This window comes from Phyllobates terribilis, unplaced genomic scaffold, assembly GCF_046119375.1.
Source record: "Phyllobates terribilis strain yellow unplaced genomic scaffold, ASM4611937v1 Scaffold_17__1_contigs__length_24005725, whole genome shotgun sequence".
Classification (NCBI taxonomy): Eukaryota; Metazoa; Chordata; class Amphibia; order Anura; family Dendrobatidae; genus Phyllobates; species Phyllobates terribilis.
Window position 1 is genome coordinate 6341467 of NW_027362777.1, and position 24756 is coordinate 6366222.

Here is a 24756-nt window from a genome sequence, read left to right on the forward strand (position 1 = left end):
AGAGATGCACGGAGGGGGATGAGAGATGCACGGGGGGTGAGCTGCACATGGGGGGGTGAGAGATGCACATGGGAGGGTTATGTTTACATAACTTTGTTGCCTTATAAAGAGCGGGGGGGGGCCCCCAAAAATTTCTTGCACAGGGGCCCACTACAGTCTGTGTCCGCCCCTGGGATGAAGTAAATGCAGCTGAACAGCAGCTGTCAGGACAGCTGCCCTGTCCTGCTGCAGGGCGTGATGGGGCCTCAGTGATGCGGCTCCTGGCACAGCACATTATGTGGGGCTCCTGGCATAGCTCCTGGCGGGGACCTGGTCTACACTATATGATAAGTATGCACTAAACTCCAAATCCCTCCATTACCCCGCCCCCATATGACCAAAGCCCCGCCCACCCCACCCCCTCCTTGCTGGGCCATGGAAAAATGATCTTGCTTCAAGCCGGTCCCTGGTGCAAAAAAGGTTGGGGACCACTGCTTTAGAGCAACCAGAAAACTATCAGTGTCCTTTATGAATGAAGGTATTTTTTGTAGAAACGGTTTTAAAAGCCAATCTATATATCTCGAGAGAGGCTCCAAAAGGGAGCCCACCCCGGAGACAATAGGGCGGCCTGGGGGGATTTTGGTACACTTATGGATTTTAGGTATAGTATACCAATAAGGCCTCAATGGGAATTCTGGCAGAAGCTTTTCAGCAGTAGATTTAGATAGAACGCCTTTCTCTACGTATTTTCTTAATAAAGATCTCAATAAATTTTTATTTTTAAATGTGGGGTCACTAGGTAAAGGTGTAGAAGTATTGGAATCTGCCAATTGCGACAATGACTCTGCCACATAAAAATCTTTATTAAGTAATACTATTTTACCACCTTTATCTGCTTTACGTACAACATCCTTCCAAGATTTAATTTCATTCAAAGCCGATTTCTCATTTTGTGACAAATTAGAAAGCGGGAGTACATAAATCAATGATTCAACCTCCCGGATAACACGATCCTGAAAGGTGTCAATAATATTACCAGTAGTGTTGAGCATTCCGATACTGAAATATCGGGTATCGGCCGATATTCGCGGTATCGGAATTCCGATACTTAATTCCGATACTTTTACTGTAACGGGTCTGGGAGGCGGAACCTCTGAGCTACTATACAAGGGGGCAGTCCTTGTAAGGGAGCGGGTGGCGACCAGGGAAGACGGGCAGGAGGTCACAGCAGGTGACCGGGACAGTCTCTGAGTGAACGGGCTGGAGGTCACGGCAAGTGACCGGGGCAGTCTCTGGATGAACGGGCTGATGGTCACGGCAAGTGACCGGGGCAGTCTCTGAATGAACGGGCAGATGGTCACGGCAAGTGACCGGGGCAGTCTCTGGATGAACGGGCAGATGGTCACGGCAAGTGACCGGGGCAGTCTCTAGGTAAAGGGTTGGTACGACCTGTGGCGGCTGATGATAGACGTGGGCTCCCAGGTGAGAGTCTCTGGATGAACGGGTGGTCACAGCATGTGACGGCGGAGCCTCCAGGAAGACCAACAGACAGGCGGCAGATGAGCGCTCCCAGGTGAGCGGGCAGAAGTCTCTGGACAGGCGGGTGGTCACAGCACGTGACGGCAGAGCCTCCAGGTAGGCTAGCAGACAGGCAACAGATGAGCGCTCCCAGGTGAGCGAGCAGGAGTCACTGGACAGGCAGGTGGTCACAGCACGTGACGGCGGAGCCTCCAGGTAGACTAGCAGGCAGGTAGCAGGTGTGTGCTCCCAGGTGAGCGGGCAAGCTGGTCCATAGACAGACTGACAGGAGTTGGAAGGCAGACCGTCGGACCTCGGGCAAGCAGGCAGGTGGCTGATGTGCGCTCCCAGGTGAGCGGGCAGACTGGTCCTTAGACAGACTGACAGGAGTAGTAAGGCAGACCGTCGGACCTCAGACTAGCAGGCAGGTAGCAGATAATCAGGCAGGAATCTGGCAGGTAACTGGCAGGTAACTGGCAACGGGACCTGAGGGCTGAAGCAGAGTAGTAAACAGTGCAACAACATTGCTCGGGCACCTCCATTTTGGAGGAGGTGCCTTATATATGGTGAAGTCCTCCGGCCATTGGCCGGGGACTCCTTAGGACGGCGCGCGCGGCCCCTTTAAGAGGGAGGGAGAGCGCGCGCGCGCCCTAAGCACAGTGGCCGGGAAGGAGCGCGCGCTGCCAGCAGAGCGGGAGGAGGACGCCGGGCACGGAGCAGGGAGGTGAGGGGAACAGCGTCCCTGCCTAGCAGAGGGCAGGGACGCCGGCGCTACATTTACATTATCGAATACCGGAATCGGAAGTTCCCATAATGCCTGCGCTCTGCCGTTTCTCTGAAGGATGACAAGCTGGATGGCAGCGCTCAGCTGCGATCCAGCCTGTCATCAGAATGCCATCCCAGCGTGGGAGAATTCTCCTGATTGTTTAAAAGCCGGCGCGCGGTAAAAAGCCGCCGGCTTTTAAACAATCACACAGCCCCATACTGCTTCCCCGCAGCCTCCCACCCCGATCCTCCGCTCCCCTCGCCACCTCCCATCCCGATCGTAAGTTAGGACCGGGCGGGGAGTGCAGCACAAAGGAGCGGGGAGCGAAGGACCCGGGCGGGGAAGCCGGCAGTGAAAAGACTTCACCGCCGGCTTTCCCGTTCTGTGCTGCGCTTTCCCGCCGGTTATTTCAAATGAACAGCTGCGGTATCAGGTGATGCCGATCAGCTGTTCATTTGAAGTCGCTGCGGTGCCCTCAGAGGGTTCATGTGAGTTCATGCTTGACTGCATTGCATGAACTCACATGAACTTTCCCACGGCCGCACAGGTCAGCCTCACCTCCCAGACCATCAGCCCGTCATGATTGGTGTGTGTGGGTGTCTGTGCGATGTCTGCGGGTGTGTGCGGTGTCTGTGTGATGTGTGCGGGTGTGCGCGGTGTCTGTGCGATGTCTGCGGGTGTGTGCGGTGTCTGTGCGATGTCTGCGGGTGAGCGCGGTGTCTGTGCGATGTCTGCGGGATGTGTGCGGGTGTGTGCGGTGTCTGCGAGTGTGTGCGGTGTCTGTGCGATGTCTGCGGGATGTGTGCGGGTGTGTGCGGTGTCTGCGAGTGTGTGCGGTGTCTGTGCGATGTCTGCGGGTGTGTGCGGGTGTGCGCGTGCAGGCAGACATAGGCCGATGTGACACTACTACTCCCATCGGCCTATGTCTGTCCCCCGTCCACTCCTGCCAGCAGGATCAGCTCGATGGGAGCAGTAGTTCCCATCAGCCTGATCCTGCTATATAAATTGCCCTACTGTGTCCCCAATAAATGTTAAATACATGTCATTGGTGGCCAGTGGTTACCTACAATAAATTAGTTCATACATTACCTGTCCCCCCCGATCGCCACCTAAAATAAAGTAAAAAATAAAAAACTACACCTATACTCACCTAGACACCTAATTCCCCAAAGCCATCGATCTCCTGTAATAAAATATAAAATAATAAACCACAACCTTATCCTTACCCCTCCGTAGTAGTCCACGAGTGTCCCACGAAGATCTCCAGTTCAGAGCAGCCACATAGAATGTGACCGCTCTGAACCGCTGCCGCCGCTAGAATGACAGGGCCGTAAAGCAGCCCCGTCATTGCATAAGCGGGTTCGCCGGAGTTCAGGCAGCGCTGCTCCGGTCAGCTCCTTTACGGCCCTGCTGTATCGTGAGGAATTCCCACGGTACAGCAGTGCCGTAAAGGAGGTCTCCGGAGCTGCGCTGCCTGAATGCACTCCGGTGACCTCAGTCAGTGGCTCCTTCTGCCGGGAGCGGACGTATTCCCGGCAGTGTGAGCTTACAGCAGCCATGCACAGCTGTCACCATCTCCAGATGTGACAGCTGTGCATGGGAGATCAGCGCAGGAACGTGGACAGGTAAGTATTTTTTTTTAGTAAACTAAGAATTAAATAAAATGGTCTGTTTTATTTCAAATAAATTATTTTTTTCTGGGTGTAGTGTGTGTTTTTTCTTTTTAACACTTTGTAGGTTAGTAATGGGGGAGTCTTATAGACGCCCATCATTACTAACCTGGGCTTCATGGCAGCTGGCGCTGACATGAACCCCAGCCCTATTACCCCCTGCCACCGCACCAGGGCAGCGAGGAAGAGCGAGGCTAAGTGGCAGAATTGGCGCATCCTATGGATGCGCCATTTCTGGGGCGGCTGACGGCTGGTGTTTCTAGCCTGGGAGGGGGCCAATATTCATGGCACCCTTCCTGGGCTATTAATATCAGCCCCCAGCTGTCTGCCTAGCCTTTGCTAGCTATTAAAATAGGGGGAACCCACGTCATTTTTTTGGGGGGGTCCCCCATTTTAATAGCTAGTAAAGGCTAGGTATTCAGCTGGGGGCTGATATTAGTAGTCTGGGAAGCTTCGTGGGTATTACCCCCTTCCCAGGCTTCAAACATCTTCCCCAGCCGTCTGCTTAACCTCCGCTAGAGACTAAAATTATGGGGGATCCCACGCCAATTTTTTTTTTAAATAAATCCTTTATTTTAACACTAAATGACATTTGAGGAGTTAATAAAGATGCGGTCCCTAAATTATTATTTATTTTTTAATTAATTTTTCCCAAAAATTTTGACGTGGGCTTTGCTATATTTTTGTATGCCAGCCAGGTACAGCATCCAGCTTCTATGAACGCGCCATTTTCCGGGGTGGCTGCGGACTGCAATTTGCAGCGGGGGGGGGGCCCAGAAAGCTTGGGTCTCCCTGCGCTGCGGATTCCAGCCCCCAGCTGCCTAGTTGTACCTAGCTGGACACAAAAATAGGGCGAAGCTCCACGTATTTTTTTTTTTTATTATTTCATGAAATAATAAAGAAAAAAAGGGCTTCCCTATATTGTTGTGTCCGGCCAGGTACAAATAGGCAGCTGGTGGTTGGGGGCAGCCCGTTCCTGCCTGCTGTACCTGGCTGGACACAAATATAGTGCAAAGCCCCACTTCAATTTTTTTTTAATTATTTCAGGAAATTCATGAAATAATTAAAAAAAAATTGATGTGGGGCTGCGTCCTATATTTGTGTCCAGCCAGGTACAGCAGGCAGGAACGGGCTGCCCCCAACCACCAGCTGCCTATTTGTACCTGGCCGGACACAACAATATAGGGAAGCACTTTTTTTAAAAAATTATTTCATGAAATAATTAAAAAAAAATTGACGTGGCGCTTCGCACTATATTTGGGTCCAGCCAGGTACAGCAGGCAGGAACGGGCTGCCCCCAACCACGAGCTGCCTATTTGTACCTGGCCGGACACAACAATATAGAGAAGCCCTTTTTTTCTTAATTATTTCATGAATGGAGCCATGCATGTACGGAGCGGAGCTCTGTGTGTACGGAGTGGAGCCATATGTATATGAGGTGTATGGAGCCGTGTGTGTATAGAGCCGTGTGTGTATGCTGTATACTCCCAGGTTCGGTCGCAGACCCCACGGCTCTTTATCAGACTGTAGAAAACTGACACTGGACACTCGGTAAAACTGCGCTCAGACGTCTCTTGTTTCTCGCACAGATATTGATGACATAAGATGGAGTCAGACGAACCCTCCTACAAAACCTGATAACAAAGTCATTACTACAGGACTGGATGAGAAAGGGATTTATTCTACAAGAAACGCTGGGGCCACAAATGAGAGAATCCGGGCCCCGTGGCTGGATACGCCGGGCCCCCAGCGTGTTAGGGCCACACGGGATCTTTGTTCCTGGAGCTTCTCTACTTGGTATAATGAGACTCTGATCTTGTTCTTATAAAGAGGGTTGGAGTAGAATAGAAGCTGCCTGAATATGAGGACCTTGTCTGATCTCTATGTCCTTATATACAGAGCTATGGAGATAGCGCTATTCTCTGTATAATAGATGTGATGTCGCTGGAGCCCTAATATTCCTGTACAGGGGTCTCTGTAGAGATAATCTTACCCCAGAATTATAGATTAGGAGAAAGAAAAAAAGGGATTGGGGACATTTTATTGTAACTTCCGTTAAAAAAACCCTGTAATCTACTATATAATCGGCTAATGTTTTGGCTAATTTGAATACTATTCCACCTGCTGATTTTGATGCTGATTTTGATGTGTTGTCTGATTTACCTGCCGGTAATGAGAATGTAGCCTTCACTGGCGGCATCTCGTCTTCTTTTCTACCTCCCACTAGTCCTGGTAATTAGTGTTGAGCGATACCTTCCGATATCAGGAAATATCGTATCGGATTGGATCGGACCGATACTCAAAAAGTATCGGATATCGCCGATTCCGATACCGGAAACCAATGCGGCTCCGCTCCATACGCCTCGTACGCGCGCAACTCCGCTCCGTACGCCTCGTACGCGCGCGGCTCCGCTCCGTACACCTCGTACACACACGGCTCTGCTCCGTACGCCTCGTACACGCGCGGCTCCGCTCCGTACACCTCGTACACACGCGGCTCTGCTCCGTACACCTCGTACACACGCGGCTCTGCTCCGTACACCTCGTACACACGCGGCTTTGCTCCGTACACCTCGTACACACGCGGCTCTGCTACATCCACACTGTAAACCCCTCCTGACCCCACACATAAACTTCAGCTCATCCAGCACCATGACAACCAGCACAGCAGAGTCCTGCATCCACTGAGGCCCCTGATCATGTGACCCCTGACTCCTCCCCTCCTGTGACCTCATCACAGATCCTGTGCGCACAGAGCAGCCATATATGTGGTGGCGGCTCTGCAGGTGGAGGTATGTGGAGACCCCATTACTGGGCGCAGGGGGCATTAACCCCTTCAGCACGGAGACTCTTTTGGGGTCTTGTGTTGCCCCTTTATAAGAATCATAAGGTTTTTGTTCTGTTTCCTGTGATAGATACATACGACCCAACTATGGAGACAGGAAGGGAGGAAACGTATTGTTCTCATAGTACAGGACCCCTTTACTGCCCCACAGTGTAATGCCCCCATTATGCCCCTTATGCAGGATGTATGATGCCCCCACACAGTGTAATGCCCCCATTATGCCCCTTATGCAGGATGTATGATGCCCCCACACAGTGTAATGCCCCCATTATGCCCCTTATGCAGGATGTATGATGCCCCCCACACAGTGTAATGCCCCTTATGCAGGATGTATGATGCCCCCCACACAGTGTAATGCCCCCATTATGCCCCTTATACAGGATGTATGATGCCCCCACACAGTGTAATGCCCCTTATGCAGGATGTATGATGCCCCCACACAGTGTAATGCCCCCATTATGCCCCTTATGCAGGATGTATGATGCCCCCCCCACAGTGTAATGCCCCCATTATGCCCCTTGTGCAGGATGTATGATGCCCCTCACACAGTGTAATGCCCCCATTATGCCCCTTATGCAGGATGTATGATGCCCCCCACAGTGTAATGCCCCCATTATGCCCCTTATGCAGGATGTATGATGCCCCCACAGTGTAATGCCCCCATTATGCCCCTTATGCAGGATGTATGATGCCCCCCACACAGTGTAATGCCCCCATTATGCCCCTTATGCAGTATGTATGATGCCCCCATTATGCCCCTTATGCAGTATGTATGATGCCCCCACACAGTGTAATGCCCCCATTATGCCCCTTATGCAGGATGTATGATGCCCCCCACAGTGTAATGCCCCTATTATGCCCCTTATGCAGGATGTATGATGCCACCACACAGTGTAATGCCCCCATTATGCCCCTTATGCAGGATGTATGATGCCCCTCACACAGTGTAATGCCCCCATTATGCCCCTTATGCAGGATGTATGATGCCCCCCACAGTGTAATGCCCCCATTATGCCCCTTATGCAGGATGTATGATGCCCCCACAGTGTAATGCCCCCATTATGCCCCTTATGCAGGATGTATGATGCCCCCCACACAGTGTAATGCCCCCATTATGCCCCTTATGCAGTATGTATGATGCCCCCATTATGCCCCTTATGCAGTATGTATGATGCCCCCACACAGTGTAATGCCCCCATTATGCCCCTTATGCAGGATGTATGATGCCCCCCACAGTGTAATGCCCCTATTATGCCCCTTATGCAGGATGTATGATGCCACCACACAGTGTAATGCCCCCATTATGCCCCTTATACAGTATGTATGATGCCCCCATTATGCCCCTTATACAGTATGTATGATGCCCCCCACAGTGTAATGCCCCCATTATGCCCCTTATGCAGGATGTATGATGCCCCTTATACAGTATGTATGATGCCCCCATTATGCCCCTTATACTGTATGTATGATGCCCCCATTATGCCCCTTATACAGTATGTATGATGCCCCCTACAGTGTAATGCCCCCATTATGCCCCTTATGCAGGATGTATGATGCCCCCACACAGTGTAATGCCCCCATTATGCCCCTTATGCAGGATGTATGATGCCCCCCACAGTGTAATGCCTCTTATGTAGGATGTGTAATACCCCCATTATGCCCCTTATGCAGGATGTATGATGCCCCCCACAGTGTAATGCCCCCATTATGCCCCTTATGCAGGATGTATGATGCCCCCCACAGTGTAATGCCCCCATTATGCCCCTTATGCCGGATGTATGATGCCCCCACACAGTGTAATGCCCTCATTATGCCCCTTATGCAGGATATGTGATGCCCCCCACAGTGTGATGCCCCCACACAGTGTAATGCCCCCATTATGCCCCTTATGCAGGATGTATGATGCCCCCACACAGTGTAATGCCCCCATTATGCCCCTTATGCAGTATGTATGATGCCCCCCACAGTGCAATGCCCCTTATGAAGTATGTATGATGCCCCCACACAGTGTAATGCCTCCATTATGCCCCTTATGCAGTATGTATGATGCCCCCCACACAGTATAATGTTCCCACAGTACCGCTTGAGGTTGGAATAATCCCTCTGGAGTTGGGTTTCCCTTTCCCTGCTCCCCTACATGTAGACCCTCGAGCATGTATACATGCAGGTAGGGAAGCAGTCTTCACTAGATATTGAGGCTTTGTACAGTAATATACCGCATGAGGATGGTATCAGAGGAGTAAGACGTTTCTTGAAATCGAGATCAATAGAGTGTAGCAGACATAATGACTTCATGGAGGATCTTCTAAAATTCACTCTTACTCATAACTTCTTCCTTTTTGACAGGAAGTACTTCTCCCGAGCTCAGCTGTACTATGATGAGGAGCCCCTGTGCCCCCTCGTATGCTAACCTATTCCTGGGATGGTGGGAGGAAACCACAATATTCAGGGATGATCATAAGTGGTGGCATCCATATACTGGGACATAGTATAGATATATTATCTGCTCGGGGACGAGTGAAAAGTTTCTTGAATTTGTCAGGGAACATAACATCAATAAAGTGGACCTTAGATTTATATCAGAGTTGAATTATTACCAGTTGCCTTTCCTAGATGTACTAATCAAGAAAGATTGCAATGGGACCCTAGGGACACTCATATATCATAAACCTACAAGCACTAATAAACTATTGAAGTGGGAAAGCCACCACCCCATGCTCCAAATAAAAAAGAAAAAAAAAAACAATATCCACGGCCTATTTTTATGGTTGAGAAGAAACTGCTGTAATGTCACAGATTTGAATATACTGGCCATAGACATGAACACCAGATTCATGAAAAAAGGGTACAGACACTCCTTCATACCTAACCAAGAAAAAGATGGGATAACACGAGTAATAGGAGTGACCGTATCTTTAATATCCTCAGAAAACACTAGTATGTACTTGTAGTCAACCCGGACCTGGGGGTGCTGTGTGATCTACTCCCACAATAACTTTCAGAAAGGGTTGGTCAATTAGGGACCGTTTAGTGCAAGGGGACTTGTCTAGATAGAAGAATCTGCTGTTTCTTTAGATGTGGAGAATGTTGTACATAGATTTACATGGTCTCATCCAATTACATCTCGAGTTCCTCTACAGGTAAAACCTTTTTCCAGAGCCAGAGGGATTATTTTAACTGTAAAACTTCAGGACTTGTATATATGGCCACATGCACCTGTCCCCTAGATTATGTAGGCACGACCAAGAGGCAATCTAGGAGGAGGGTGGGGAGCACTTGAGAGATATACTCCATGGTCGAGACACATGAACAGGGCACATTGAGGTGAAACCAGAGACATCTCCTTTTGTATCATTGAGGTGGTTAAACCCAATGTGAGAGGAGGTGATCTCAGTAGATGTATCCTCAAAAAGGAAAGTAAGTGAATTTCCAGACTTGATTCATAAACCCCTAAGGGACTCGATAAGCAAATTTCCTATGCCTGTTTTGTGTGAATACAGTCCCATTCTGGATTACATTTTTGGGTTTTATACTCTAACCATTGTTACTCAGTTCCCTGTAAATGGGGTTCACATATTGTTGTACTTCATCGAGATATCTGAGCTTCTATATCAGAATTATTTCTCATCAGTTATATCCCATATATACTATTTAGTAATTAACAAGTGTGGTGATCCTTGTAGATCTCTAATTATGCAATAGGGGTCAAATTTGACCATTTAGGAATATACTGTGGGCTATCATCATCTCATATTTTATGTAGTGATGAAATAGATCTACATGCCTATTGCTTGATGGGAGAATGTGCAATACTTGTGTGACGATACAGCGTAAAATCTTAATTAGCCAGACGATTAGATTTGTTAATCCAAGACAAATACATTATTGTGTTTTATTAGAGATTGCTGGCTGTGTTTTACTAATGTTCTGCTTGCTCGTCCGTTTATGTACACTAATTTAACTTGTAAAGTGTCCAGCATTCCACTAATCTCATTAGTATCTCAGGAGCCTCTAACCATTGTTCAAGAAATTGTCCAGGCCCATTGTGTAAGTGTTGAAAGAAGATCCGGCGGAGCCTTCACCTCAGGGAGTCTCACATGTAGACCCAGTTGATGAGGTCACCTGAGAAAGATACCTCCACTAATACACACTTAGCTTTGGGGGGGGGGGGGGTGAGAGCAGCTCTGCCATTCAGGGGGCTGAGCCCAGAGAAGCAGAAGGGACATGTGTTTCTATAGTAGTCACACTTGAAACAGAGATTGGAGAAAGACTTTACAAAGAGAATGAGAGACATCCTTCAGGACAGCAGATGGATTGCATGGCATTATCCAAAGAGGTGCAGTGTTCTATTCTAAATGATTCTATTCTAACAGTATCAGCCCTGACTGGAAAGATACAGATCTCCTCCATTTGACCATCAGAGAGACCATGGATACGTTTTGGGGAGACCAGGAGAGGACAAAGAAATCACCTGGCCCCATGGATATATTGTTTGGGGTTGGCAGGAGGGACCCACCAGTGTCTTCGCAACTTGTTTTTAGTCTCCCATGATGCTGATCTCAGAGAGAGGATTTTTCTGAGATGGAATGCAATCCAATACCATATGTGCTCCGGTGTGGAACGCAGACATCCTGGCATACGCAATCGCAGACAATGATCCTAGATATGTTCCGGCGTAGAACGCATAACTATGGGAATGCGCAGTCACAGATACCAGTGGGGCGGTGGCAATCAGTTTATTTAGTGTTTCAGTGTAAAGCATGTCAATTCCGGACATGCACACTAGGTGATGGACATTATCGGACCTCTAGTTCATGAGAAGTAGCGCAGGCGCAGTACATTATTGTAGACAGACTCCATTCTATATATCCTATGACAATTCACCTCTAGGAATGGGAATGGGTCTCCTAGTCTGGGAGGTGTTTTGGATGAATTGGGATATTTATACATGGACACCTGGCTATTAGGCACACTATGCTGCACATCATGAATTATCATCCCTGTATCAAGCCTCCTGATGAAGCTGTTGGGGAAACGCGTTGAGGCGGATTATTGAAGCATTCTGTGTACCATACCATTTCCTTTATATATACCTTGATACGTATCTGGTTCTATTTAATGTATCAGTGTATTTTATACAGTTGAAACCAGAAGTCTCCATACACTATATAAAAAGACACATATGATGTTTTTCTTAATATCTGACATGAAATCAGAATAAACCTTTCCCTTTTTAGGTAAATTAGGATTATCATAATTTTTAATATTTGCCAAATGCCAAAATAATGAGAGAGAGAGAATGTTTTAAGGCATCTTTATTACTTACTGCAAAGTCAAAAGTTTACATACATTTAATTAGTATTTGGTACCATTGCCTTTAACCCCTTTGTAGCCCAAGGCGTACTAATATGTATCTGTGCCCTGGGACTTAAGAGCCTAATACATATTAGTATGTCCTAGCTTTAATGCGGTCCCTCGACCAAAGTCGCGGTGATCGCATTAAATCTCCGGCGCCATCTTACTTCAGGGTAGATGGCGCCGTCATCCCGGGTTGTTTGCGCCGCCCCACCCACACACACACACGATCGCTGTGATTGGCTGTTCAGAATTGAACAGCCAATCACAGCATTTCTCACGGTTTCCGGCAATCAGATTGCTGGAAACAGTGATGTGCAGCCTAGGATCGGTGCTCATAAGAGCATCGATCCTAGGCTGTTGCTAAGAGACCCCAGCCCTCTCCCCAACCTGCTATGATCGGTGTGATCGCCAGTCACATCGATCGCACCGATCATACCACGACTGCGCGGTGACCGGCTTGTGATCTACCTGTCACCGCCCCATGACCCCTTGTGATGTCAGCTGAGGCCCCAGAGAGCTCTGATTGGAGCGATCGATGATGACCTCGATCGCTTCAATCAGAGTACCTGAACACAGGTGACAAGGCGGTCACAGGGCGGTGACCGGCTTGACACCTGCCTGTCGCCTCCTTGTGACCCCCTGTGATGCTGCCCAAGCCTTAGCCATCTCTGATTGGTGCAATCAATGTCATCATCGATCGCGCCAACCAGAGTGCCTGACCGGGAGGTGACCGGCTGGTGACATACAGAGCGGTCACGTTTGATCACCTCTGTGCTGGGCCTTGTGTTACCACAGGAGCACCTGTGACACCACAAGATCTTCTCACGTGCTCCAGTTGCTGCTGCTCCGGCGTCCTGCTGCGGTCTCCTGCGTCCTGGGTCTCCTGCTGCTGCAGATCTTGCTCCAGAACCTGCTGCTGAAAGAAGAACAGAGAAGACTTTGGTAAGTCCATCCCTGTTCTCCCCTCATCCACCCCAACCCCCCTCCCCCTTTTTACCCACCCTGCCCCCAGTTTTTAAATTTTTTGTGCGTTCTGCAGCTGCTGAGCGCTGACCCGTGACTACGTCACTGATCAATGTCGTGCTTGCTGCTTTTCAATTCATTTTTTTCATCCCTGTCAATTCTTTCTCTGCCCCCCCCCCCCTCCCCTCCCCTCACTTTGTACCACCTCCGTGCGTGCATCCAGCAGCCACCGAGAGTTGATCGGTGACGCAAATCACTGATCAGCACTTGTGCTCGCTACTTTGCCTTTTTTTCAACTAACCTTTTTTTCTTTTCTAGAGGGCGGTCGCGCTGTCCGATTTTGCGCCGTGCTGGGCCACAGAAGCCTGTGACACCACAATCGCCGCTCCTGCTCCAGAAGACATCTTACAGAAGACATCTGATAGACGACATCTGAAAGTCGACAACTGTAAGTAGGATTTTTTGATCCCTTCTCATCCACCCCAATCCCCCTCTCGCCCTTCCCATCCCCCTTTCTGCCACCAAGTGCTGATCATCACTTCATCGCTCGACTGTTGTCCGTTTTTGTTTTTTTTTGCGCTTCCTGCAGCGGCCGAGCGCTGATCAGTGACCACAGATCACTGATCAGCACTTGTGCTCGGTGTTTTACACAACCTCGTCCTTTGCACCACATCCGCGCGCACACCCAGCAGCTGCCGAGAGTTGATTGGTGACATAGTTCACCGATCCACACTCGTGCTCGCTGTTTGCACCACCTACGGTAGTTCCTTTTTTCTCTTTTTTTTTTTTTCAGAAAAAAAAGTTCACACCAAGCGCACTGACACACATACACACACTCTAAATAAAGTACTGACACACAGGCACCACATACATAACTAAAAAAAAAATGTCCCGCTCATCCCAAACTCACTATTCAGTGGAGGAGGCATACCCTTTTCTTGCCTCCGACACTGACAGCGAGGGCGAGGATCCCACCTTTCTTTATTTTTCTGACTCCTCGTCATCCTCCTCTTCCTTCTCAGGTCAAATAAATAGAAAATGAAAAACCAGCACTTATTCCAATCGCATACCTTTGTGCAGTCCAGTGAGCGTCAGTCACAAATAGCCAGGGATCGCTAATCAGCAGGTGCTCTGCCCAAAGAAAGATTTTTCCTTTGATATCCTGTTATCAGATAGATTATGGCACTCCAGCAAGCCATTGAATATGAAGATCCTTTATTCTTTACTCACAATTTTAAAACATGGAGTCGGGAAAGCGGGAGTCCTTCAGGTTCTGCTGTACCGCCACTCAGACGCCCCAGGAGAAAAGATGAACCAGTGCCCCCCCCCCACACTACTGACCCCATGTGGACCTCGGCCTCCAAAAATTATGAGCCACTGATTCCTGATTTTGTGGCGGAATCAGGAATCAAGTTTGACACCACCAGCCTCACAGAGCTAGACTTTTTCAAAGACTTTTTCTTTGAGGATCTTGTAAACCTCTTTGTGGGCCAAACTAATTTATACACTCATCAATTTTTGGAACAAAACCCCTCTAACATCATTTTCTAACTGGTCTCCTGTAGACGCAGTAGAAATAATGACGTTTTGGGGCCTGGTCCTTCATATGGGGATCCTGAAGAAGCCAGAACTTTGGCGATATTGGAGTGTTGACGTTTTGTATAACACTCCAGTGTTACAAATGGTCATGACCCGGAAACGTTTTCAGGCCATCCACAAGTTCTTGCATTACATAGATAATGCAAGGTGTCCGGCACGCAATGACCCGAACTTTGATCATCTTTTCAAAGTTCGACCGGTCATCGTCCACTTCAACAACAAGTTTGCTGAAGTGTACGTGCCCCAAAGGGACATCTGCGTGGATGAGTCCTTAATGGCTTTTATGGAGCAGCTTGGATTCCGGAAGTACCTGCCCAGTAAGAAGGCCAAGTACGGAATCAAGCTGTATAAACTTTTTGAGAGTACCTCAGGGTACACTCACAAGTTTAGAGTTTATGAACGGAAGGACTGCCGGATTGAATCCCCTGAATGCCCCCCTGTTCTGGGAGTGAGTGGGAAAATCGTGTGGGACTTGGTGCACCCACTGCTGGATAAAGGTTATCACTTGTGCGTGAATAACTTTTATACCAGTGTCCCTCTCTTCAAGTCCCTCTCTGCGCGACGTACCGCAGCCTCCAATACTGTCTGCAAAAATAGAGAGGCCTCCCAAAGATGCTAATTGGGAAGCTGCTCAGAAGGGGTGAGAGCAGTTCCCAATGTAGCGACCAACCTCTGGTGGTCAAGGACAAGAGGCATGTCCTTTTCTTGACCACCATACATGGTGATGGCAGCACCGTCAGCATTGTACAAGGTTCCACTACACAGGTCGTCAAACCAGACTGTGTAGTGGGGTACAACAAGTACATGGGGGGGGAGTTGATCTCTCTGATCAAGTCCTCCAGCCGTACAGTAGTGCTTTAAGAAAGGTTGTGGTACAAGAAGTTGGCCGTGCACATTATACAGATGGCAATGCACAACGCTTTCCTTCTGTCACAATGTGCAGGCCAGACTTCTACATTGTACCTTCAGTTCCAGGAGGTAGTTATCAAGGCCCTGATATTTTGCACTGGTGACGGAGCGGGCCCCAGTACTTCCGGAACTGAAGGTCCTCTAATTGTACCAGACCAGCATTTCCCGGGGCAGATACCTTTTTTTCCGCTGTGAGGGAAGTCACAAAAGAAGTGCCGAGTGTGTTTATAAAAGGTGAATACGCCAGGACACCATTTATCAATGTGACACCTTCCCCGACAAACCTGGCCTGTGCATGAAAGAATGCTTCAAAAGGTACCATAGTTCCATGGACTACTAAATTAATTTCTGACGTATGACAACCTGACGAACACTACACAACTAACATAGTGTTTGCCAGTTTGTCATACATCAGTTGTGTAGTGTTCGTCAGGTTGTCCTACACAACTGACGTATGACACTACATTATAAGATTCACAAATCGGGTATCCGTTCCAAAAGGGGGCACTTGTTGGCCATTTCCACTGTTTAGGCACATCTGGGGCTCTGAGAACGTGACATGACGCCCTCAGACAATTCCAACAAAGTCTGCATTCCAAAGCGTCACTCCTTCCCTTCCGAGCCCTGCAGTGCACGCAAACAGTAGTTTTCTCCAACACATGGGGTATCAGCGTACTTGGGAGAAATTGCACAATAACTTTTGGTTTCCAATTTCTCCTGGTACACTTGTGAAAATAAAAAAAAATTGGGGGTTAAACTAAAATTTTAGTGAAAAAGAGTTAAATGTTCATTTTTTCCTTTCACGTTCAATTAATTGCTGTGAAGCACATGAAGGGTTAATAAAGTTCTTGAATGTGGTTTTGAGCATCTTGAGGGGTGCAGTTTTTAGAATGGTGTCACTTTTGGGTATTTTCTGTCATAAAGACCCTTCAAAGTGACTTCAAATGTGATGTGGCCCCTAAAAAAATGGTTTTGTAAATTTTGTTGTAAAAATGAGAAATCGCTGGTCAACTTTTAACCCTTATAGCTCCCTAAGAAAAAAAAAAAATTGTTTCCAATATTGTGCTGATGTTAAGTAGACATATGGGAAATGTTATTTATTAACTATTTTGTGTAACATATCTCTCTGATGCAGTGGTGTACCGCCAATGGCGGCAGACCACGCCACTGCTATGGGGCCCGTGGCCGGAGGGGGCCGTGAGGGCCCCAAACAGCATGGGAACGAGGAGGATAGGTGAGTAAGAGGTTGCGGCGGCAGAGGAGCGGGTTGCGCAGTGGAGGAGCGGTGCACATGCTGCAGCCACCACGTGTCCCCGCTGCTAAAGGGCCATGAATATTCCCTCTTCTCCACTCCCATAGGCGAGGAGAAGACGGAATATTCATTCTCTTTAGTAGCGGGCACGGAGGAGCGCTGAGCCGCATCTCCTGCTGTCAGTGGAGAGGAGTGAATGTGCTGGCAGCAGCTCACCTCGGCTTCTGAGAGCGCGCGCTGCTCAGATGCCGACATGACCTGCAGCAGACAGGATGCAGCGCTGGAGCAGAGGTGAGGGAAGGAAGGTGAGTATAAGTGTTTATTGTTTTGTGTGCAGTGATTGGGGGGTTGAGGAGGCCACACATACCAGGAATGGGGGATTGAGGAGGCCACACATACCAGGAATGAGGGATTGAGGAGGCCACACATACCAGGATACTTGGATTGAGGAGGCCACACATACCAGGATACTTGGATTGAGGAGGCCACACATACCAGGAATGGGGGATTGAGGGGGCCACACATACCAGGATACTTGGATTGAGGAGGCCACACATACCAGGATTGGGGGATTGAGGAGGCCACACATACCAGGATTGGGGGATTGAGGAGGCCACACATACCAGGATTGGGGGATTGAGGAGGCCACACATACCAGGATTGGGGGATTGAGGAGGCCACACATACCAGGATTGGGGGATTGAGGAGGCCACACATACCAGGATTGGGGGATTGAGGAGGCCACACATACCAGGATTGGGGGATTGAGGAGGCCACACATACCAGGATTGGGGGATTGAGGAGGCCACACATACCAGGATTGGGGGATTGAGGAGGCCACACATACCAGGATTGGGGGATTGAGGAGGCCACACATACCAGGATTGGGGGATTGAGGAGGCCACACATACCAGGATTGGGGGATTGAGGAGGCCACACATACCAGGATTGGGGGATTGAGGAGGCCACACATACCAGGATTGGGGGATTGAGGAGGCCACACATACCAGGAATGGGGGATTGAGGAGGCCACACATACCAGGATTGGGGGATTGAGGAGGCCACACATACCAGGATTGGGGAATTGAGGAGGCCACACATACCAGAATTGGGGGATTGTGGGGGCCACACATACCAGGGATTGTGGGATTGAGGGGGCCACACATACGAGGATGGGGAAATTTACCAGTAGCTGCTGCATTTCCCACCCTAGGTGTATACTCAAGTCAATAGGTTTTCCCATTTTTATGTGGTAAAATTAGGGGCCTCGGCTTATATTCGGGTCGGCTTATTTAAAATATATGGTATTTTAAAATCAGTGAGTACGTGGTGCCCATAATACTGCAGGACTGTGGCGTGCATTATACTATATGGGGGCTGCATTTTACCCTATGGGGTGTGTAATATACTGTATGGAGGACCATGGGAAGTTCATTATACTATATGGAGGATTCTGGGGGGTGCATTATACTATATGGAGGTTTATGGGGGGAGCATTATACTATATGGAGGCTTATGGGGGCGCATTTTACTATATGGAAGATTATTGGTGGTGCATTATACTATATGGAAGGCTATGTGGGGCCATTATAATATTTTGAGGGCTATGTGGGGGGCCATTATACTCTATGAAAGCAATTATACAGTGTGAATGTTTGTGTGGGGTCATTATACTGTTTGGAGGGCTGTGTGGGGGCCATTATACTGTTTGGAGGGCTGTGTGGGGCCATGATAGTGTATGGAGGGCTCTGTGGGGTTCACAGTTGGGGGATTATACTGTGTTAGGGTCACCATACTTTGCCGTGGGAGTTGAAGTGGGGTACAATAGTGTCATTATACTGTGCATGTGGAGGAATTCATCATAGGGGTATCATACTGTTTGGGGGGCACTTTTGTTGGCATCATACTTTATGGGGGCAATGAAGGAGGAATCTACGACTTCAGAAGGAGGTAAATTACTATGTAAAGGCTGGAAAGTTATGAGATCTGCTCTTCTGTGATGCAGACAAATATTTTTTTTTTTTGTAGAGGGGGGGGGCCCAATTAGAGCTTCTGCTATGGGGCCCCATGACTTCTATGTACGCCCCTGCTCTGATGTAAGGGCATGAAAATTCAAAGTTTGAAAATTGTTAAATTTTCAAAACTTTCCCCAAATTTCCATTTTTTTTCACAAATAAACACAAGTGATATAGAAGAAATGTTACCACTTTCATGAAGTACAATATGTCATGAAAAAACAATCTCGGAATCAGGGAGTTCTTACCTCATAAAGTGACAGTGGTCAGAATTGTAAAAAATTGGCCTGGTCATTAACGTGCAAACCACCCTGGAGGGTATAGGGGTTAAACTGAATGATTTGGGTCAAGCATTTGGGATATCCTTCCACAAGCTTCTCACAATAGTTCGGTTGGAATTTGGGCCCTTTCCTCAATACAAAACTGGTGTAACTGATCCAGGTTTGTAGATCGCCTTGCTCGCACCTGCCTTTTCAGCTTTGCCCATAAATTTTCAATAGGATTGAGATCAGGGTTTGTGATGGCTACTCCAAAACATTGACTTTGGCAGCCACTTTGTTACCATTTTGGCAGTATGCTTCGGGTCATTGTCCATTTGGAAGACCCTTTTTCGCCCAAGCTTTAACTTCCTGGCTAATGTCTTGAGATGTTGCTTCAGTATTGTCAAATTATATTTTGTTCTCATGATGCCATCTATTTTGTGATGTGCATCAGTCCATCCTGCAGCAAAACAACTCCACAACATGATGCTGTCACCCCCGTGTTTCACAGTTGGGATGGTGTTCTTAGGCTTCCAAGCTTCTCCCTTTTTTCCTCCAAATGTAACAATGGTAATTATGCCCAAAATTTTAGTTTAATCAAACCACAGGACATGCCTCCAAAAATGAAGGTCTTTGTTCCTGTGTGCATTTGCCAACATTAATCTGGCTTTTTTGTTTCTTTTGGAGTAATGGCTTCTTCCTGGCAGAGTGGCCTTTCAGCCCATGTTGATACAGCACTCGTTTCACTGTGGATATTGACACAGTCTTACGAGCTTCCGCCATCATCTTCACAAGGTCTCTTGCTTTTGTCCTTGGGTTGATATGCACATATCAGACCAAAAGCACGTTCATCTCTGGGACACAGAACCCGCCTACTTCCTGAGCGGTATGATGGCTGGACATTCCCATCTTGTTTGTACTTGCGTATATTTGTTTGTACAGATGAACGAGGCACCCTCGGGTATCTTGAAATTGTACCCAAGGATGAGCTGGACTTGTGCAAGTCCACAATTCTCTTCCTGATATCTTGGCTGATTTCTTTAGACTTTCCCATGATGCTACACAAAGAAGCAGTGTGTTTCAGGTGTGCATTAACATACATCCACAGGTGTGTCTCTAAATAACTAAGATGTTGCCAAAAAACCTATCAGAAGCTTCCAAACACATGATATATGTAGCATCGGTGTCTCTGGTTCCTGCCCGGTAGAGACGTCGATCCACTCACCACCGCGGCTACGGTCCGGTGTCCCCTGCTACATCCTCTTGTCTCACTGCAGCGTCTTCCCAGGGTGCGTGCCCCGCGCACATATCCCCGGGCACTGTACTTAGGGCCCGCGCGCTCCCTCCCTCGGAAAGGGGCCGCGTGCCCTGTCCTAAAAAGTCACCGGCCAATGGCCAGAGGACTGCCCCTATTTAAGGCACCTCCTCCAAAACGGACGTGCCTGTGCAAAGTTGTGGTTTGTGTTCTAAACACTCTCTCCAGCCCTCAGATCCCAGTGCTGTCTGCCTATCAGCCGTGTCCGCCTGTCAGTCTGCCAGCCAAGCCTGCCCATTTACCTGCATTGTATATCAGCCGTGCTCTTCTGTCGTGCCTGTCGGCTTTGGCTATCAGTCCCGTGGGAGTCGCCTGCTCTCCCTCGAGGTCGGTCCCAGTGTGGCACCTGGTCCACCTTCCCGGTCCCTCCTTGGTATACGGAGTCGATTAAGCCACCGTGTAGCCAGGGTCGGTCTGGGTAGGCACTTAGTTACGCCTCTCTGGTCCCTCCTCGTATCTCAGCACAGAGGTTCCACCACCTGGACCCGTAACAATATGATCATATGGGCAGTCCAGAATTGTTTAAAGGCATAGTAATCTTAGTGTATGTAAACTTTTGACTTTGCAGTAAGTAATAAATATGCCTTAAAACATTCTCTCATTATTCTGGCATTTGACAAATATTAAATTTTATGGTAATACTAATTGACCTAAAACAGGAAAGGTTTATTCTGATTTCATTTCAGATATTGAGAAAAACATGCATACAGAGAAGGAAATAATTATTTGATCCCTTGCTGTTTTTGTAAGTTTGCCCACTGACAAAGACATGAACAGTCTGTAATTTTAAGAGTAGGTTAATTTTAACATTGAGAGATAGAATATCCAAAAAAAAAAATCAAGAAAATCACATTGTATAAATTAGATAAATTTATTTTAATTTTGCAGTGACAAATAAGTATTTGATTCCTCTGGCAAACAACACTTGGTGGCAAAACCCTTGTTGGAAAGCACAGCAGTCAGACATTTTTTGTAGTTGATGATGAGGGTTGTGCACATGTAAGGAGGAATTTTGGTCCACTCCTCCTTGCAGATCATCTCCTAAATCATTCAGATTTTGAGGCTGTCGCTTGGCAACTCGAAGCTTCAACTCCCTCCATAAGTTTTCTATGAGATTAAGGTCTGGAGACTGGCTTGGCAACTCCATGACCTTAATGTGCTTCTTTTTGAGCCACTCCTTTGTTGCCTTGGCTGTATGTTTTGGGTCATTGTCTTAATGGAAGACCCAGCCATGACCCATTTTTAATATCCTGGCGGAGGGAAGGAGGTTGTCACTCAGGATTTTACTGCACATTTCTCCATCCATTCTCCCATTGATGCAGTGAAGTAGTCCTGCGCCCTTAGCAGAGAAACACCCCCAAAACATAATGTTTCCACCTCCATGCTTGACAGTGGGGACGGTGTTCTTTGGGTCATAGGCAGCATTTCTCTTCCTCCAAACACGGCGAGTTGAGTTAATGCCAAAGAGCTCAATTTTTGTCTCATCTGACCACAGCACCTTCTCCCAATAACTCGCAGAATCATCCAGGTGTTCATTGTGCAGGCCTGTCTGAAGTTTGCCATGTGCCTTCTTGATCAGGGGGACCTTATGGGCACTGCTGGATTTTTTAAGCCTTTAAGGTGTAATGTGTTACCAATGGTTTTGTTGGTGACTGTGGTCCCAGCTGCCTTGAGATCATTAACAAGTTCCCCTGTGTAGTTTTAGGCTGATCTCTCACCTTCCTCATGATCAGGGATACCTCACGAGGTTAGATTTTGAATGGTGCCCCAGATAGATGTCGATTGACAGTCATTTTGTATTTCTTCCATTTTCTTACTGTTGCACCAACAGTTGTCTCTTTCTCACCCAGCGTCTTACTTATGGTTTTGTAGCCCATTCTAGCTTTGTGCAGGTCTATGATCTTGTCCCTGACATCCTTAGACGGCTCTTTGGTTTTGCCCATGTTGTAGAGGTTAGAGTCTGACTGATTAATTGAGTCTGTGGACAGGAGTCTTTTATACAGGTGACTATGTAAGAAAGCTGTATTTAATGCAGGTAACGAGTTGATTAGGAGCGTCTAACTGGTCTGTAGGAGCCAGAACTCATATTGGTTTGTAGGGGATCAAAACAACCAATAACCAAAAGGCTCAAATAGGTGTATCAGAAATTCAAAAAAACACAAAGAACATATAGTATACACCCTAAAATGTATCTCTTAATAGATATTTTAAAAGATAGTATCAATAAATCAAGGATAATCAGATAAAAGTATGGGGGAGGGATAGCAGTGGGATAGCACAAATGGCATTCAAACTCGCCCTATAGGGCCCTAAGGGAGGAATGCCCTACCTGACAGCGGAGTAATCACCCTAATGTGTCCCCGCTCCACGGAGGCTGTCCCTTACCTGTCCCTAAAGTACCCCTATACAGACATAAAAAACAAAAACCAAAGGCATCCCAATAATAGGAGACCAAACCGTCATATCATAAAAATTAATATGCTGTAAACGTAGAGTTGGAAGGGACCTCCTGGGTCATCTGGTCCAACCCCCTGCTCAAAGCAGGATTCACTAGATCATCTCAGACAGATGTCTGTCCAGCCTCTGTTTGAAGACGTCCATTGAAGGGGAACTCACCACCTCTCGTGGCAGCCTGTTCCACTCATTAATCACCCTAACTGTCAAAAAGTTTTTTCTAATATCTAATCTGTGTCTCCTCCCATTTAGTTTCATCCCATTGCTTCTAGTCTTTCCTTGTGCAAATGAGAATAAAGATGATCCTTCTACAATGTGACAGCCCTTGACATATTTGTAGACAGCTATTAAGTCTCCTCTCAGTCTTCTTTTTTGCAAGCTAAACATTCCCAAATCCTGCAACCGTTCCTCATAGGACATGGTTTGCAGACCAGTCACCATTCTGGTCGCTCTTCTCTGAACTTGCTCCAGTTTGTCTATGTCTTTTTTAAAATGTGGTGCCCAAAACTGTACACAGTATTCCAGATGAGGTCTGACCAAAGAGGAGTAAAGACCGATAATGACTTCACGTGATCTAGAATGTATGCTTCTGTTAATACATCCCAGAATTGTATTTGCCTTTTTTGCTGCTGCATCACACTGTTGACTCATGTTCAGTCTATGATCTATTAGTATACCTAAGTCTTTTTCACATGTACTGTTGCTTAGCTCTTTTCCTCCCATTCTGTATATGTTTTTTTCATTTTTATTGCCCAGATGTAGTACTTTGCATTTTTCCCTGTTAAAAACCATTCTGTTGGTTGCTGCCCACTGCTCCAGTTTATTTAGGTCTTTTTGAATCCTCTCTCTCTCTTCTCTAGTATTAGCTATCCCTCCTAGCTTTGTGTCATCAGCAAATTTAATCAGTTTACCCTCAATTCCTTCATCTAAATCATTGATAAAGATGTTGAACAATACAGGTCCCAGGACGGAGCCCTGTGGTACCCCACTTGAGACATTCATCCAGCTGGATGTGAAGCCATTTACAACCACCCTTTGAGTCCGATCACTAAGCCAATTATGAATCCACCTAACAGTTGCCTGGTCCATTGCATACTTGGTCATTTTTTCAATAAGGATGGTGTGAGATACTTTGTCAAATGCTTTGCTGAAGTCAAGATATACTATATCTACAGCATTTCCCTGATCCACCCAGTCAGTGATTCTGTCATAGAAGGAAATTAAGTTAGTCTGACATGACTTGTTAGTTACAAACCCATGCTGACTCTGGTTAATCACTTCATTCTTATCCATGTACTTACATACATGTTGTTTAATAATTTGTTCAAAGATCTTTCCTGGTATAGAAGTCAGACTCACCGGCCTATAGTTCCCTGGGTCCTTCTTCCCCTTTTTGAAGATAGGAACAACATTTGCTCTTCTCCAGTCTTCTGGGACTTCTCCTGTTCTCCAAGAATTTTCAAAGATTATGGAGAGTGGTTCTAAAATTTCTTCTACGATCTCCTTCAGTACTCGGTGTAATTCATCTGGACCTGGAGACTTGAACTCATTTATGTTAGCTAAATATTCCCTCACAATCTTTCTGTTTACAGATAACTTGGATTCCTCTATTCCTTTAAAAGGACAGTGAAGATCAGTTGATGTTACATTTTCTTTCTGAGAGAAAACAGATGCAAAATAGGAATTAAAAAGTTTGGCCTTCTCAACATCCTCTCTTACCATTTCTCCATTTTCATCCTGTAAAAATCCTATAGCATTTTTGACTTTTCTTTTACTTTTGACATACCCCCAAAATCCTTTTTTATTGCTTTTGACATCTCTTGCAAGCCTTAATTCATTGTCAGCTTTAGCTA

At 47.2% G+C, this 24756-nt stretch overlaps 1 protein-coding gene across 3 annotated transcripts in view; it reads left to right on the plus strand.

The window, feature by feature from the left end:
* The first annotated feature begins 6638 nt into the window (after positions 1-6638).
* Positions 6639-24756, plus strand: part of LOC141176044 (uncharacterized) — a 171446-nt gene continuing 153328 nt past the window's right edge. For 2 of the 3 annotated variants that reach the window (XM_073660023.1, XM_073660025.1), the window contains exon 1: positions 6639-6725. The gene's annotated coding sequence lies outside the window, so the exon portion shown is untranslated. Of the gene's footprint in view, positions 6726-13415; positions 13548-24756 lie in introns of those variants that run through there. The other variant, XM_073660024.1, reaches the window with a different exon arrangement.